The following is a 19479-nucleotide window of genomic DNA, read 5'->3' on the forward strand; positions in this document are numbered from 1 at the left end:
CCAGGACACAGAGGACTCCAGCCAGCATGCGCTAATAGAAGTGGGGCCTTCTGCTACCCAATCAATGAGTGGCCCTCCTCTTGAGAGGTCATGAAGGTCATCTTTGTTGTTCAAAAGCTTCAGCTTATTAAAAAAAATACAATTAGATATGTTTTTCTCCCACAAGAGGGAGTCTCGCTCTGTTCCGAAGACTGGAGTGCAGTGCCACTATCTCGGCTCATCGCAACCTCCGCCTCCCAGGTTCATGTGATTCTCCTGCCTCAGCCTCCCGAGTAGCTGGGACTACAGGCACACGCCACTACGCTCGGCTATTTTTGTAGTTTTAGTAGAGACAGGGTTTCACCATGTTGGCCAGGCTGTTCTCGAACTCCTGACGTCGAGTGATCGGCCTGCCTTGGCCTTCCAAAGGGCTGGGATTGCAGGTGTGAGCCACTGCGCCTGGCCTACAATTAGACTTTTTAAATAAGTGAAAAAGAAATTAACAGTATTTATAAATTTAATAGTAAATATGTATATTCAGAGTTTGAGATATTTTTCAATGAAGACATTTTCTTTGCAGAAAGAAATTTCAGAGCTTCCAAACCCACAAACTTAAAATAAGTAAAGAAGACATTAAAATTCTTAAAAAGGCTCAGAAAGATGGATTTTTGCATGAGACGCTTCTGGACAGCTAGCTATTTATTTACTTATTTTCACTATTTTCTGTAGCCAATGGAAATGGCATGTAGAAAACCTATATTCTCTTAAATTACTGTAGTTTCCACATTTTTGTCTTTATTTCTGATTTATGAATGTGGCAATATTACCTAGAGAGGACATCATGAGTTTGGGAAAAGACTGTCAAGAAAGAATATCTAAAAATTATAACCGATTCTAAGTATATATTTTAAGAAATTGAGGTTTGACTGTATCTACTTCATAAATTTATCATTATCTTTTTATAATTATTAGAACCAGAGTTAGAAAAAAGCAGTTTGGCTAATAAAAAAATTATGTGGATTCTGTTAGAGTAGTTCAGGTTCCTTAAAATAAGCACAGATCAACTAAAAAACTAAGTATAAAAGCTAAACAAGTGAAATTGAAGCAGTTTTATTGTAAGATTTGGAAGAGTGCAGGATGTTTATCATAGCACATTGTTAATACTTATTACTCTTCCTATGTAGACAAGTAATGTCCTAGATTTACCATATAGAAAAACAGGTAGAGACGTTTAGCTGTGAGTGTACAAGTATAAATAAATTAATTGCCAGATTTTGACAATCACCAGCCGCTCATTCAAGTCCTATGCTGCAAAATTACTCTTATCCTTTTTTTACATTACTTGATAAATGCAATGTTTAATTACATATTTCCTGTTAACTAGCTGGTAGAATTCATACCTACAGTCAGTAAATAATGTTAAGAATTTTTTCCAGCTGAGCAAATGAATATGTATCTAGTTGTAAGAAATCAAGAAGAGGATATAAAATATAATCAGGGTGTGGACTCTAAAATGGAATAAGCTCTATGTCCTGTAACTTTTCTCACTTGTAATAATACAGCATTCTCACCCTGTTAAAGGGAAATTTAGAGCACCCTTAAATTCTGGAATAATTAAAATTGCTATTTGGATTGAAAAAGCCGTTTGGCAACATTTATTGAATATTAGAAAATAACTTTTATAAGATTAGAATCTATTTTTTATAGAAACCAAATTTAAAAGTATACATATTTTAACATAAGTGTTTTGGTAAAACAATAATCAAAATCAGACACAGAGTATTAAAGCTTTTTATATTTATTAGTAGTTGAATATATATGGGATGTTTTACATAGATTAATTTTACTATTTTTCTTTGTTTAAACAAGAGAACCAAATTGAAAGCCGACACATACTGCAAATGACTGGGATTTTTGTTTCTGCCTTATCTTTTTGTTTTTTTTTTTCTGAGTAAAATATTCAGAGGGAATGCTTTTACAGAGTTCTTGAATTGTTGTGAAATTATTGTTTAGCTAGTAGCTAGTTTAACCAGGATTAAACAAGTCTAATCAGGATTCTTCATGGATGTACTTTTTAGCTAACTACAGTTTTTCACATGGAAATGAACCTTACAGTACACACTTAACCTACCACAGATTTTTTTTTTTTTGGATTTCCTGTCCTGAAGAATGAACTGTACTAGAAACCAATTCTTTCTGCTCTACTTGTTGAATCTTTCTTACTGGATTGTATTCTTACTTTACTTTATACAATAGATGCTTAATCAGTGCCTTTAATAGGAAGTTAGAAACTCCAAATCCAATCAACAAGGCTTTGATTCTACCTCCTAAGTACTACCCAGATCACAGACAATCCAAATATCAGAACTAGGCGGCTGGGCAGAGAGGACAAATCATCTATTAGGGAGTGGGACAGAAAGTGGAAACACTATAAAGGAGCAAGTAGGCTCAGAAAAGAGGCGAGAGTAGTACTGGGGAAACTCCCTACTGAGGACAGGTTTGCCAGAGTGGATATGTATGTGATGCTTTTGTCCTCGTGGACTGGAATGGAAGCTGATAAAGAAGTTCTGATGCTACGTGTTGCTTAGGTCTGCTTTGTTGTAGCCTGTCTCTTTCAGAGTTTCTAAACACAATATTCCTGTGGCATCTAACGCCAGTGAGAGCTCCAAATCCAGGCTGTGTATCACATGCCATGGGAAACTCTGCCTCAGGACTGAGGTTGGTTCAAGCATCTGGATGATGTCAAAAGCACACGTTGTGTGTTGGCCTAACCTGAAAGACCCTATCTAGTTCTAGCCTTTAAATTAGCTCTGTCACCAAATCTAGAGTTACATGGCATCTGTACAATCTAGGTAGCTGAGGCATGGGATCAGCCCTATAAAGGAGCTTTTGGAGCTTTTGTTGTAGGTCTAGCTTCAACTTGGAACTCCAGTTCCAATACCTGGACTTTCTCTCATCGTGTGTTCTGATCCTTGGATTGGGAACAAAGTAACCACTCTGATCCCACAAAGCAGTGGTTCTGGTTCCCAACTGGTGACTGTTTTGCCTCCCAGGGGACATTTTTGCTTTTCACAACTGGAATACGGTGTTAGAGGGTAGAGGCTAGGGATGCTGCGAAGCATGTGGCAGAATCCTGTTACGCCCAGAATGCTAACAGTGCCAAGTTTATGGAGCCTTCCCACCCATGGGCTTGGTCTATTCCTTGCTTTTGCCAGCCCCCTAACCCTTAAACACAACAGTTCAAATCTATATGCATAAGCATCTCCTAGGGACCTGAACGTTTCCAATATCGACTACTGAGACCCATCCGTAGAGATGCAGGCTTAGGAGGTCTAGGATTGGGCTCAAAATTTGCATTTTAACAAGTACTCCAGGTCATTCTGAAGCAAGTGATACAAACCACACAATGAGGAACACCGCCTTCAAGAGACTAAATCTTGCTTCCCAACACTAGCTTCCTATCTGAGTCCATCTGCCTGCTGACTCGCTTTCCTGGCACAAACGTTCTTCATGTAGGCACAGTGTGTTCCTGGACTCCATGTCAACCCATTCACCCTCATGTTCCCTTGGTTCCTGTCCCCAGTCCAGTGAGCAGAACTGATTACAGATCTTCACAACAGAAGATACAGATTTAAAATAACTTGCCTGTTCCCGTTGACTTTATCCACTAGTGAAGAAGGACAAGTGGACCAGGGGAGAGGGTAGGTGGGGGCTCCTTCCCTATTCCTCCCATTCCACTTTATACAAACCCCAGCTAGACCACTGGGAGAGCAACGGAGGTTAAGAATGACTGCATCTAAATATTGTCATCTGGTCCACTCTTCTTCCATCTTGTACACAAGAATATCATGAGTTTTGTTTAAAGCACCGCTGAAACAAACATAAACTCTGGCTTAGCATGCCCCTGACAGATCAGTCTAGTAATCTTGTCAAAACCAAGATTACCTAAAAGCACTAACCAAAGGAAAAGCTCCTTCACCCCAACCTATGACTGCTCACATTTTTCACATTGAATCATTTCAATTGTATTTTAAAGTTCATTCACTCTTTACCACCTCCAAGCTGCTCCTGAACACAACTGATTATTATTTTTTAATTTTGAAAACTTTCTCACTTCTAGAATTTCTACTTTAGCCTTTGTTATTATTGTAGTTTCTTCTTCTCTGCTGTGATTTCCTATCCATTTATTTTAAGGGTTTTTGGGGTTTTGATTTTAGTAAGAATTACAATAACTACTTTAAAAATCCACACTAATTCCAACATCTGGGTCATCTCGACATCAGTCGCTCTTGATTGCCTTTTTCTTTGAATATGTTTCTTTATATGTTTGATATAATGAGAATGAATTCTAAAGATTTTAAAACTAGATTTTGTTTTGTTCCTCTGAAAATTTTGATAATTTTTTGTTGTACTATTTTGTTTGATTTTTTTATCTATTTTATACTTTACAATATATTTTCCTCCAATGATTTTAACATTTCTATTTCTCAACATATTTATGTTTATGTTAAAAATTACTCAAAGTAGCTTGATGCACTGACTCCCATCTGTAATCCCAGAACTTTTAGAGGCCAAGGCAGGAGAGTCACTCGAGCCCAGGAGTTGGAAACCAGCCTACACAATAGGGCAAGACCCTGTCTCCACAAAAAATTATTAGGGTGGTGCAAAAAGTAATTGCGGGCTTTGCCATTACTTTCAATAGCAAAACCCGCAATTATTCTTGCACCAACCTGATAAAAAATAAGCTGGCTATGGTGGCCTGTGCCTGTGGTCTCAGCTATTTAGGAAGTGAAGGCAGAGGTGGGAGGATTGCATGAGCCCAGGAGTTCCAGACAATCCTTAGACCCTGTCTCTATGAGAAAAAAAAAAATAGCTGGGCCCACGTACCTGTCGTACTAGCTACATGGGAGTCAAAGGCAGAGGTGCCAGAATCACTTGAGCCCAGAAGCTCAAGGCTACAGGGCACTGTGATTGTGCCACTGCACTCCAGCCTGGGTGATGGAGCACGACCCTGAACCAAAATAATATTTATAATTAGAAAAAGGAAAGACCTAGAACACCAGGTTAGGGTTAAGTATTCTAAAATTTAGCTGACTTACTCTGTTTTGTATAAAACAGGTTGCCACAGAAAATAAAGCATGCCCATTTAATTTTAAATTTCAGATAAATAAATAATTTTTTCATTGTAAGTATATCCCATGCAATATTTGGGACATGCTTATACTAAAATATTATTCCTTGTTTATCTGAAATTGAAATTTAACTGGGTATTACATAATCAGAGCAGCCTGACCATAAAAGATATGTAGGCTGATCAAAATTCTACTTAAAACTTCAAGCTTTATAATAAATGCATTATTAATCAAGAACTATTATTTACTGAGACCTGTGTAGATCCCCATATTTATCTTTTTAAATGTGAAACTAGGAAAGCTACATAAAGAACATTTATATAAATAAATGACTGTTCTATAGCTGAAAGGAAAACTCTAGCTTTTATTTTTCTCCCTAAACTTAAGCTTTATTCTACCTTTGTATAAACAATAAAATTACAGCTCAACTTTTGAAACAGAGATCATAATATAAAAATAAAGCAAAAATCCCAGAAATATTTAACAGGCAACAAATCTTTCACATCATCTTACTATAGCAACTAAACATATAATAATTTAGAATGATCCATTAATTATAAGTAAAGAATAAATTCTTTTACAAAGCATAACTATTAATATTATTGACCATCATAAGAGCAAATATTTTAAGTAAAACACCATGAATACTTTACAGAAAGGAGCGAGTTGCAGACACAGTCATTCTTGGATTTCTTTCAACACCAGGCTTTCTTCCCTTTTTGCCTGAACTGGGAGTTGAATATTTCCTCTCTTTTCCCTCTAGTCTCTGAAGCATCTTTTGTACTAGAGTTATGTGCAGAGACTTTCCGGAAATTTGGATTTGTAAATTGTGCTGTTGTATCTTCTAGGAACTGCAGTGATCCAGATATAGAGCTGTTGCTCTCGCTTATATAAGTGCAACATTTTGATTCAAAAAAGGAAACAAAAGGAAGAGAGTTGATTACATTTGGCTACTGACATTAATAATAATAAATAATAATTGTACTTGTAATATAAACATCTGAAAGTTTTAGTTCTAAGAATGGCTGTCCACATAAGAAAATTATGTAAAAAAAATTAATGCCTATTATAATTTCTTTAACCAATCAAAAAGTATAATTTAAGGATGGCTGTTTAAGGATTAAATTGCAGCAATTGTTAAAAGTAGATATTAGTCATATTTATTAAGTGACACACAGTGATACTGAAGGCACTTATTTCTCAAGAAACATAATTTTTTCCCAACAAGAACATACTACATCCTAGACATCAAATGAAAATAAGCATTAATTTTCACCACAGGAGGGCGACAATCAGAGAACTGAGGTGGTACAGATCCATTAGAGGACGATATTCATGAGTCTATCAGTCTCTACTGTAGGACAGAGCAAGAATTTTTAAAGAATCTCGGTGAAGGCTCCTTTTCAAAAAAATACAAAGTTTAAAGGCTTTGAAACGTAAATTATTTTTTCCAGTTATTACATTGAGGACAAAGTTATAGTTGTAAAGTTAAGATTTTTATAACTATCCCTAAAATTGATTCTCAGTGACTCCCTTGATCTACATATGTTAAAGAAAAAGTCAAGATGAAGATGTGTTAAATATTTTCCAGGTTTTAAAAATCAGTTTTAATATAAGGTATACCCAAATAATGGTGAATTAAATGACAATGAAAGTAAGTTACAGCAGATGCTCATTCATCAACATGCCTTGAAATTAAAGGTTTATAAGGTGCATAAGGGAAAAGTTTTTGATGTTGCCATTACATTCACAAAAGTAGCTGAGGCACGTACAGCATGAAGTTCACTAAGTGCTTGCAACATAACCAGCACTAAATTTTGTTGAATAAATAAATGAATATTTTTGTATAGCATCTGTTCAAAATCTCTGATATAAAAATGAAAATAATCTGAAAATATGCAAAACAGAAATTTCCCTCAAACTGCTGCCAATTCATACAAACAATAAGATGAATTTCAAAAGGAGTACATGATAATAAAATCAAGTTTCAAAATGGCTGGCCTTTTTTAGCAAAACCCATGTTCTGAAAAAGGAATGAGACATCAAATGTTTTGAGAACCAAAATTTTACTGCTGTTTCTCTAACACCCTGTTGTTAACCTGAGCCGCCATCCTCTTACCATCAATAACAGATTTTCATCATAAAATACAAGAAACAGGCCAGGTGCCAGTCAATAACAGATTTTCATCATCAAATACAAGAAACGGGCAGGGCACAGTGGCTCACACCTGTAATCCCAGCTCTTTGGGAGGCTGAGGTGGTTGGATCACTTGAGGTCAGGAGTTTGAGACAAGCGTGGCCAACATGGTGAAACCTCATCTCTACTAAAAATACAAAAATTAGCTGGGTGTGGTGGCAGGCGCCTGTAATCCCAGCTAATCAGGAGGCTGAGGCAGGAGAATCACTTGAACCCGTGAGGTGGAGGTTGCAGTGAACTGAGATCAAGCCACTGTACTCCAGCCTGGGTGACAGAGCAAGACTCTACCTTAAAAAACAAAAAATACACATCAAAACAGAATCTCTGGGACACATTCAAAGCAGTTTGTAGAGGTAAATTTATAGCAGTAATTGCCCACAAGAGAAAGCAAGAAAGATCCAAAATTGACATCCTAACATCACAATTAAAAGAACTAGAAAAGCAAGAGCAAACACTTTCAAAAGCTAGCAGAAGGCAAGAAATAACTAAAATCAGAGAAGAACTGAAGGAAATAGAGACACAAAACACCCTTCAGAAAATTAATGATTCCAGGAGCTGTTTTTTTTGAAAAGATCAACAAATTCTATAGACAGCTAGCAAGACTAATAATAAAACAGACAAGAATCAAATAGGTGCAAGAAAAAATGATAAAGGGGATATCACCACCGATCCCACAGAAATACAAACTACAATCAGAGAATACTATGATCACCTCTACATAAATAAACTAGACAATCTAGAATAAAAGGATAAATTACTCGACATATCCTCCCAAGACTAAACAAGAAAGAAGTTGAATCTCTGAATAGACCAATAACAGGCTTTGGAATTGTGGCAATAATCAATAGCTTACCGTCTAAAAAAAGTCCAGAACCAGATGGATTCATGCTGAATTCTACCACAGGTACAAGGAGGAGATGGTACCACTCCTTATGAAACTATTCTAATCAATAGAAAAAGAGGGAATCCTCCCTAACTCATTTTATGAGGCCAGCATCATCCTGATACCGAAGCCTGGCAGAGACACAACCGAAAACGATAATTTTAGACCAATATCCTTGATGAATATTGATGCAAAAACCCTCAATAAAATACTGGCAAACAGAATTCAGCAGCACATCAAAAAGCTTATCCACCATGATCAACTGGGCTTCATTCCTGAGATGCAAGTTTGGTCCAACATACACAAATCAATAGATGTAATCCAGCATATAAACAAATGCAAAGACAAAAAGCACATGATTAACTCAATAGATGCAGAAAAGGCCTTTGACAAAATTCAACAACCCTTCATGCTAAAAACTCTCAATAAATTAGGTATTGATGGGACATATCTCATAATAATAAGAGCTATCTTTGACAAACCCACAGCCAATATCATAATGAATGGGGAAAATTTGGAAGCCTTCCCTTTGAAAACTGGCACAGCACAGGGATACCCTCTCTCCCCACTCCTATTCAACATAGTGTTGGGAGTTCTGGCCAGGGCAATCAGGCAGGAGAAGGGAATAAAAGGTATTCAATTAGGAAAAGAGGAAGTCAAATTGTCCCTGTTTGCAGATGACATGATTGTATATCTAGAATACCCCATCGTCTCAGCCAAAAATCTCCTTAAGCTGATAAGCAACTTCAGCAAAGTCTCAGGATACAAAATCAATGTACAAAAATCACAAGAATTCTTATACACCAATAACAGACAAACAGAGAGCCAAATCATGAGGGAATTCCCATTCAAAATTGCTTCAAAGATAATAAAATACCTAGGAATCCAACTTAAAAAGGATGTGAAAGAACTCTTCAAGGAGAAGTACAAATCATTGCTCAATGAAGTAAAAGAGGATACAAACAAATGGAAGAACATTCCATGCTCATGTGTAGGAAGAATCAATATCATGAAAATGGCCACACTGCCCAAGGCAATTTACAGATTCAATGTCATCCCCATCAAGATAAAAAAGTCTTTCTTCACAGAAATAGAAAAAACTACTTTAAAGTTCATATGGAACCAAAAAAGAGCCTGCATCGCCAAGTCAATCCTAAGCCAAAAGAACAAAGCTGGAGGCATTACACTACCTGACTTCAAACTATACTACAAAGCTACAGTAATGAAAACAGCATGGTACTGCTACCAAAACAGAGATATAGATCAATGGGACAGAACAGAGCCCTCAGAAATAATGCTGCATATCTACAACTATCTGATCTTTGACAAACCTGACAAAAACAATCAATGGGGAAAGGATTCCCTATTTAATAAATGGTGCTGGGAAAACTGGCTAGCCATATGGAGAAAGCTGAAACTGGATCCCTTCCTTACACCTTATACAAAAATTAATTCAAGATGGATTAAAGACTTACATGTTAGACCTAAAACCATAAAAACCCTAGAAGAAATCCTAGGCATTGCCACTCAGGACATAGGCATGGGCAAGGACTTCATGTCTGAAACACCAAAAGCAATGGCAACAAAAGCCAAAATTGACAAATGGGATCTAATTAAACTAAAGAGCTTCTGCAAGTCAAAAGAAACTACCATCAGAGTGAACAGGCAACCTGCAGAATAGGAGAAAATTTTCGCAACCTACTCATCTGACAAAGGGCTAATATCCAGAATCTACAATGAACTCAAACAAATTGACAAAAAAAACCAAACAACCCCATCAAAAAGTGGGCAAAGGATATAAACAGACACTTCTCAAAAGAAGACATTTATGCAGCCAAAAAACACATGAAAAAATGCTCATCGTCCCTGGCCATCAGAGAAATGCAAATCAAAACCAAAATGTGATATCATCTCCCACTGGTTAAAATGGCGATCATTAAAAATTCAGGAAACAACAGGTGCTGGAGAGGATGTGGAGAAATAGGAACACTTTTACACTGTTGGTGAGACTGTAAACTAGTTCAACCATTGTGGAAGTCAGTGTGGAGATTCGTCAGGGATCTAGACTAGAAATACCATTTGACCCAGCCATCCCATTACTGGGTATATACTCAAAGGACTATGAATCATGCTGCTATAAAGACACATGCACACGTATGTTTATTGTGGCACTATTCACGAGAGCAAAGACTTGGAACCAACACAAATGTCCAACAATGATAGACTGGATTAAGAAACTGTGGCACATATACACCATGGAGTACTACGCAGGATAAAAAATGAAGAGTTCATGTCCTTTGTAGGGACATGGATGAAACTGGAAAACATCATTCTCACCAAACTATCACAAGAACAAAAAACCAAACACCACATGTTGTCACTCATAGGTGGGAATTGAACAATGAGAACACATGGACACAGGAAAGGGAACATCACACACTGGGGACTGCTGTGGGGTGGTGGGAGTGGGGAGGGATAGCATTAGAAGATATAACTAATGCTAAATTCCGAGTTAATGGGTGAAGGACACCAACATAGTACATGTATACGTATGTAACAAACCTGCACGTTGTGCACATGTACCCTAAAACTTAAAGTATAATAAAAAAAATAGTCAAGAAACAACAGATACTGGCAAGGCTGTGGAGAAATAAACACTTTTACACTATTGGTAGGAATGTTAATTAGTTCAATCATTGTGGAAGACAGTTTGGCAATTCTGCAAGGATCTAGAACCAGAAATACCATTTGACCTAGAAATCCCATTACTGGGTATATATCCAAAGGACTATAAATCATTCTATTATAAAGACGCATGCATGTGTATGTTTATAGCAGCACTATTCCCATTAGCAAAAACGGAATCAATCCAAATGCCCATCAATGATAGACTGGATAAAGAAAATGTGGTACATACACGCCATGGAATACTATGCAGCCATAAAAAAGAATGAGGTCATGTCTTTTGCAGGGACATGAATGAATCTGGAAATCATCATCTTCAGCAAACTAATACAGGAACAGAAGACCAAACACCACATGTTCTCACTCAAAAGTGGGAGCTGAATAATGAGAACACCTGGACACAGGGAGGGGAACAACACACACTGGGGCCTGTCAGTGAGGATGGGGAGGGAGAGCATCAGGATAAATAGCTAACGCATGTGGGGCTTAATACCTAGGCACCTAGGTGGTGGGTTGATAGGTACAGCAAATCATCATAGTGCACGTTTACCTACGTCACAAAACTGCCTGTCCTGCACATGTATCCTGGAACTTAAAATGAAATTTAAAAAAATAAAATAAAATGAAAAGAAAACAGAAGAGTACTGAAAATTAGCCCACAGTTCCACAGCCTGTACAGCAAGCATGATGCTGACATCTGCTCACCTTCTGGGGAGGCCTCAGGAAACTTATCAATCATGTTGGAAGGGAAAGCAAGAGCAGGAGGAAGAGAGAGGGGGGAAGATCCTACACACTTTATACAACAAGTTCCCATGAGAACTCTATCACAAGAGCAGCGCTGGGGAATTATGTTTAACCAATAGAAACTGCTCCCATGGACCAGCCACCTCCCAGCAGGCCCCATCTCCGACAATGGGAACCACCGGAGGCTGCTCCCATGGACCAGCAACCGGCCAGCAGGCCTCGTCTCCGACACTGGGAACCACTGGAAACTGCTCCCATGGACCAGCCACCTCCCAGTAGGCCCCATCTCCAACACTGGGGATTACATTTCTATTGAAGTTTCCCATAATTTTGGAACACATACTAATAACATTTATAAAAATACAGTCCAAAGTAGACCAAACACCATTCATTCTTCTATTTGAAAGTTTTCCCTCTATTCTAATGTCACAATCCCCAGCGTTATTAATCAGAATCCTGCATTTAAGGGCATCTGTTAAATTTTACAGCTGATTATAAAACCATCATTTAAAGAGGACCAAAATGAGACAACAATTGTCTGCGAATGACAAGAACATTAAAAGCAGCCACAGTTAAAGACACGAACAACAGCCTTTAAAGTAGAATTTGCTGTAGAGCCTGTTATGAGGGAGATATTTCTAGTTATTACCTCTTTTATTCTAAACCATGGAAAAAGGACCTAACAAATAAAGTCCTTCTAGAAGAGTGAAGGGCTCCTGGGAATGTTCTCTTTAATCCATGATGTGGGATAAGGGGAGTTTTGACTGACTATGAGGCAATGTATATACCACTAAAGTTTCAACACCCTAAAAGGAAAAAAAAGGGGGTGAGGGAAGTCCTGGAAGAGCCAGATGTAGCCGTAGCAGAAGATGATTTCAATCCACTGACCCTAGAATTGTGGGCTGGTTGTGCTGCATCGCTCTGTGACTTATGGTTCTGCCACAACAAAGATCTAATTCCCAGGGTTATAGGAAAAGATACCTGCGGTACCCCTGAGACACAGAGAAGGGAGAAATCCAAACCTGACTTAAGTCTATGGTTCTTAAGCCACACAATCTGCTCAAAAGGAGGACCTTAATTCTGAAGATACTGATTTGTGGCTGTTTCAAAGAAATAAATTATAAATATGGGTGGGAAAGAGAACAACATTCCCCATATCCAGTGGCAAAAAAATAAGGGGGAGGGAAGGAGACAGGGAAGAAAGGAGGGAAGGAAGGAGAGAGGGAAGGAAGGAAGTAGGGAGGGAGTTAGGAATGGAAGGAAGGAAAGAGAGAGGGAAGGAAGGAATGAAGGAAGGAAGGAGAGAGGGGAGGAGGGTAGGAAGGAAGGAAGGAGAGAGGAAAGGAAGGAAGGACAGAGGGAGGGAAGGAAGGAAGGAGAGAGGGAAGGAAGGAGGGAAGGAAGAAAAGGAAGGAAAGAGGGAAGGAAGGAAAGATGGAAGGAGGAAAGGAGGGAAGGAAGGAGGGAAGGAAGGGAAGGAACTTGGATATGCACAAAAACAAAATTTAAATTAAAACGAAGTCTATCATCTGACCTAATTGGAAATGTACTATTTTCTAAAACAATTTATACAGTCCTAAGATAAAAGGGTGCTGATTGGTATTTGTAACTCTCCAGCATATATTCTGAATCAATTTTAGCATCTGCTGAAATCTACCAATTGGCATACCTTCACAAACTTAATCAATACTGGAGCTCAAACTTTGTTATACCTGAAATTTCATTAAATTTAAACATTGCATCCCCTAATCCTAGCAGAGTAACTGCATATAGAATAGGGGACACATAGTTATGCCTCACATTTATTACCTTGACTAAATTTCCCATAGTCATAGAAGCCTTTGTCCATAGGGGACCTGGAGGCTCTGACCTAATGAGTAACAAATTGATATTAAATCATTTGCACTTACACATTGACTTCACCAAACGTAACCTTACAGAACTCCCTCTCTTGTTTTTTTAATTTGATTTATTTTTAATTTTTCATTTTTTTAGAGATGGGGTCTTGCTCCATTACCCAGGCTGAATGAAGTGCAGTGGCACAATCATAGCTCATTGCTGTCTTGAACTCCTGGGCTCAAGCAATCCTCCCATTTTAGCCTTCCAAGTAGCTGAGATTACAGGCATGCACCAACACAGCCAATTAAAAAAAATTATAGAAGTTGAGTCTTGCTATGTTTCCTAGGCTGGTCTCTAACTTCTGGCCTCAAGCAATCCTCCTGCCTCGGCCTCCCAAAGTGCTGGGATTACAGGTGTGAGCCATCTTGCCTAGCCTCCTCATCTTGATAAATTAGCAAATATGGTCCAACACAAATTACAACATGACTTCAAATAAATAAAACTTATTATATAAGACTTAATTAATTAGTGAAGGGTGATAATACTCATTGCTTCAACGTTTTGCAGTAGAATTTGGTCTGTTCTTAAACCTGCAAATAATAAATGGTGTTTCACAATGCATTGCTGTAATGTGACTGCAGTGCTCTCATCCATTAAGGCCCTCCTACCCAATGCCTAATATTGTGGTTAACTTTTTCTTTTATTTCAATAGGTTTTGGGGGAATATGATGGTTTTCTTTTTTATTTAAATAGGTTTTTGGGAAACATGTGGTGTTTAGTTACAGGAATAAGTCCTTCAGTGGTGATTTTTGAGATTTGTGGTGCACCCATCACCAAAGCAGTGTACACTGTACCCAATGTGTAGTGTTTTATCCCTCACCACACCCACCCCACCAGTCCCAGCCTTTCCCTGAGTCCCCGAAGACCATTGTATCATTCTTATGCCTTTGCATCCTCATAGCTTAGCTCTCACTTATGAATGAGAACATACAATGTTTGGTTTTCCATTCCTAAGTTGCTTCACTTAGAATAATGGTGTCCAGTTTCATCCAGGTTGCTGTGAATGCATTATTTCATTCCACCTTATGGCTGAGTGTTATTCCATGAGGTAAATATTTATACCACATTTTCTTTATCCACTTACTGATTGATGGGCATTTAGGCTGGTTTCAAATTCTTCCAATTGCTTATTGTGCTGCTATAAACATGGTGTGCAAGTATCTTTTTCATATAATGACTTATTTTCCTCTGAGTAGATACCCAGGAGTGGAATTACTGGATCAAATGATAGATCTGCTTTTACTTCTTTGGAAATCTCCTGTTTTCCATAGCTGTTGTACTAGCTTACATTCCCTCCAAAAAGTGTACATGTGTTCCCTTTTTACCACATCCATGCCAACATCTATGAGTTTTTTATTTTTTGATTATGACCATTCTTGCAGGAGTGAAGGGGTATCATACTGTATTGTGGTTTTCATTTGCATTTCCCTGATAATTAGTTATGTTGAGCATTTTTTCATGTGTTTGCTGGCCAGTTGCTTATCTTCTTTTGAGAATTCTCTGTTCATGTCCTTAGCCCACTTTTTGATGGGATGTTTTTCTTGATGTTTTGTTTGAGTTCCTTGCAGATTCTGGGTATTAGTCCTTTAATCAGAAGTACAGATTGTGAAGATTTTCTCCCACTCTGTAGGTTATCTGTTTACTCTGCTGATTATTTCTCTCACTGCACAGAAGCCTTTTAGTTTAATTAAGTCTCATCTATTTGTCTTTGTTTTAGTTGCATTTGCTTTTTGGGTTATTGGTCATAAAGTCTTTGCCTAAGCCAATGTCTAGAAGGTTTTTCCAATGTCGTCTTCTAGAATTTTTATGGTTTCAGGTATGAGATTTAAGTCCTTGATCCATCTTGAGTTGATTTATGAACAGGGTGAGAAATGAGCATCCTCTTTCATTCTTCTATGTGTGGCTTGCCATTTATCACAGCACCATTTATTGAGTAGGGAATTCTTTTTTTTTTTTTAGAGTTTTATCTATTTTTTTATTTATTTGTATTTTTAATTTATATTATTATTATTATTATACTTTAGGTTTTATGCTACATGTGCACAATGTGCAGGTAAGTTACATAGGTATACATGTGCCATGCTGGTGAGCTGCACCCACCATCTCGTCATCTAGCATTAGGTATATCTCCCAATGCTATCCCTCACCACCCCCACCCCGCAACAGTCCCCGAACTGTGATGTTCCCCTTCCTGTGTCCATGTGTTCTCATTGTTCAATTCCCACCTATGAGTGAGAATATGTGGTGTTTGGTTTTTTGTTCTTGCGATAGTTTACAGAGAATGATGATTTCCGATTTCATCCATGTCCCTACAAAGAACATGAACTCATCATTTTTATGGCTGCGTAGTACTCCATGGTGTATATGTGCCACATTTTCTTAATCCATTCTATCATTGTTGGACATTTGGGTTGCTTCCAAGTCTTTGCTATTGTGAATAATGCCGCAATAAACATATGTGTGCATGTGTCTTTATAGCAGCATGATTTATAGTCCTTTGGGTATATACCCAGAAATGGGATGGCTGGGTCGAATGGAATTTCTAGTTCTAGATCCCTGAGGAATCGCCACACTGACTTCCACAATGGTTGAACTAGTTTACAGTCTCACCAACAGTGTAAAAGTGTTCCTATTTCTCCACATCCTCTCCAGCACTTGTTGTTTCCTGACTTTTTACTGATCACCATCCTAACTTGTGTGAGATGGTATCTCATTGTCATTTTGATTTGCATTTCTCTGATGGCCAGTGATGATGAGCATTTTTTCATATGTCTTTTGGCTGCATAAATGTCTTCTTTTGAGAAGTGTCTGTTCATGTCCTTTGCCACTTTTTGATGGGGTTGTTTGTTTTTTACTTGTAAATTTGTTTGAGTTCATTGTAGATTCTGGATATTAGCCCTTTGTCAGATGAGTAGGTTGCGAAAATTTTCCCCCCATTCTGTAGGTTTCCTATTCTCTCTGCTGGTAGTTTCTTTTGCTGTGCAGAAGCTCTTTAGTTTAATTAGATCTCAATTGTCACTTTTCACTTTTGTTGCCATTGCTTTTGGTGTTTTAGATATGAAGTCCTTGCCCATGCCTATGTCCTGAATGATAATGCCTAGGTTTTCTTCTAGGGTTTTTATGGTTTTAGGTCTAACGGTTAAGTCTTTAATCCATCTTTAATTGATTTTTGTATAAGGTGTAAGGAAGGGATCCAGTTTCAGCTTTCTACATATGGCTAGCCAGTTTTCCCAGCACCATTTATTAAATAGGGGATCCTTTCCCCATTTCTTGTTTTTGTCAGGTTTGTCAAAGATCAGATAGTTGTAGATATGTGGCATTATATCTGACGGCTCTGTTCTGTTCCATTGATCTATATCTCTGTTTTGGTAGCAGTACCATGCTGTTTTCGTTACTGTAGCCTTGTAGTATAGTTTGAAGTCAGGTAGTGTGATGCCTCCAGCTTTGTCCTTTTGGCTTAGGATTGACTTGGTGATGCGGGCTCTTTTTTGTTTCCATATGAACTTTAAAGTAGTTTTTTCCAATTCTGTGAAGAAAGTCATTGGTAGCTTGATGGGGATGGCATTGAATCTTAAATTACCTTGGGAAGGATGGCCATTTTCACGATATTGATTCTTCCTACCCATGAGCATGGAATGTTCTTCCATTTGTTTGTATCCTCTTTTATTTCCTTGAGCAGTGGTTTGTAGTTCTCCATGAAGTGGTCCTTCACATCCCTTGTAAGTTGGATTCCTAGGTATTTTATTCTCTTTGAAGCAATTGTGAATGGGAGTTCACTCATGATTTGGCTCTCTGTTTGTCTGTTATTGGTGTATAAGAATGCTTGTGATTTTTGTACATTGATTTTGTATCCTGAGACTTTGCTGAAGTTGCTTATCAGCTTAAGGAGATTTTTGGCTGAGACAACTGTGTTTTCTAGATATACAATCATGTCATATGCAAACAGGGACAATTTGACTTCCTCTTTTCCTAATTGAATACCCTTTATTTCCTTCTCCTTCCTAATTGCCCTGGCCAGAACTTCCAACACTATGTTGAATAGAAGTGGTGGGAGAGGGCATCCCTGTCTTGTGCTAGTTTTCAAAGGGAATGCTTCCAATTTTTGCCCATTCAGTATGATATTGGCTGTGGGTTTGTAATAGATAGCTCTTATTATTTTGAGATATGCCCCATCAATACCTAATTTATTGAGAGTTTTTAGCATGAAGGGTTGTTGAATTTTGTCAAAGGCATTTTCTGTATCTATTGAGATAATCATGTGGTTTTTGTCTTTGATTCTGTTTATATGCTAGATTACATTTTTTGATTTGCATATATTGAACCAGCCTTGTATCCCAGGGAGGAAACTCACTTGATCATGGTAGATAAGCTTTTTGATGTGCTGCTGGATTCTGTTTGCCAGTATTTTATTGAGGATTTTTGCATCAATGTTCATCAAGGATATTGGTCTAAAATTCTCTTTTTTGGTTGTGTCTCTGCCCGGCTTTGGTATCAGGATGATGCTGGCCTCATAAAATGAGTTAGGGAGGATTCCCTCTTTTTCTGTTGATTGGAATAGTTTCAGAAGGAATGATACCAGTTCCTCCTTGTACCTCTGGTAGAATTCGGCTGTGAATCCATCTGGTCCTGGACTTTTTTTAGTTTGTAAGCTATTGATTATTGCCACAATTTCAGCTCCTGTTATTGATCTATTCAGAGATTCAACTTCTTCCTGGTTTAGTCTTGGGAGGGTTTATGTGTTTAGGAATTTATCCATTTCTTCTAGATTTTCTCGTTTATTTGCATAGAGGTGTTTGTAGTATTCTCTGATGGTAGTTTGTATTTCTGAGGGGTCAGTGGTGATATCACCTTCATGATTTTTTATTGCATCTATTTGATTCTTCTCTCTTTTTTTCTTTATTAATCTTGCTAGCAGTCTGTCAATTTTGTTGATCCTTTCAAAAAACCAGCTCCTGGATTCATTAATTTTTTGAAGGGTTTTTTGTGTCTCTATTTCCTTCAGTTCTGCTCTGATTTTACTTATTTCTTGCCTTCTGCTAGCTTTTGAATGTGTTTGCTCTTGCTTTTTACTTCTTTTAATTGTGATGTTAGAGTGTCAATTTTGGATCTTTCCTGCTTTCTCTTGCTTTATGCATCTGGGTGCTCCTGTATTGGGTGCACATATATTTAGGATACTTAGCTCTTCTTGTTGAATTAATCCCTTTACCATTATGTAATGGCCTTCTTTGTCTCTTTTGATCTTCGTTGGTTTAAAGTCTGCTTTATCAGAGACTAGGATTGCAACCCGTGCCTTTTTTTGTTTTCCATTTGCTTGGTAGATCTTCCTCCATCCTTTTATTTTCAGCCTATGTGTGTCTCTGCACGTGAGATGGGTTTCCTTAATACAGCACACTGATGGGTCTTTAGTCTTTATCCAATTTGACAGTCTGTGTCTTTTAATTGGAGCATTTAGTCCATTTACATTTAAAGTTAATATTGTTATGTGTGAATTTGATCTTGTCATTATGATGTTAGCTGGTTATTTTGCTCGGTAGTTGATGCAGTCTCTTCCTAGTCTCGATGGTCTTTACATTTCGGTATGATTTTGCAGTGGCTGGTACCGGTTGTGCCTTTCCATATTTAGTGCTTCCTTCAGGAGCTCTTTTAGGGCAGGCCTGGTGGTGACAAAATCTCTCAGCATTTGCTTGTCTGTAAAGTATTTTATTTCTCCTTCACTTATGAAGCTTAATTTGGCTGGATATGAAATTCTGGGTTGAAAATTCTTTTCTTTTGGAACGTTGAATATTGGCCCCCACTCTCTTCTGGCTTGTAGGGTTTCTGCCGAGAGACCCGTTGTTAGTGTGATGGGCTTCCCTTTGATGGTAACCCGACCTTTGTCTCTGGCTGCCCTTAACATTTTTTCCTTCATTTCAACTTTGGTGAATCTGACAATGATGTGTCTTGGAGTTGCTCTTCTCGAG

The 19479-nt window shown here is 37.9% G+C and overlaps 1 protein-coding gene across 2 annotated transcripts in view; it reads left to right on the plus strand.

The window, feature by feature from the left end:
* LOC134760841 (protein FRG1-like) overlaps positions 1-19479 on the plus strand; it is a 45556-nt gene that overhangs the window by 20385 nt on the left and 5692 nt on the right. The gene's annotated exons all lie outside the window — the stretch shown is intronic.

This window comes from Pongo abelii, chromosome 22, assembly GCF_028885655.2.
Source record: "Pongo abelii isolate AG06213 chromosome 22, NHGRI_mPonAbe1-v2.0_pri, whole genome shotgun sequence".
NCBI classification, from domain to species: Eukaryota; Metazoa; Chordata; class Mammalia; order Primates; family Hominidae; genus Pongo; species Pongo abelii.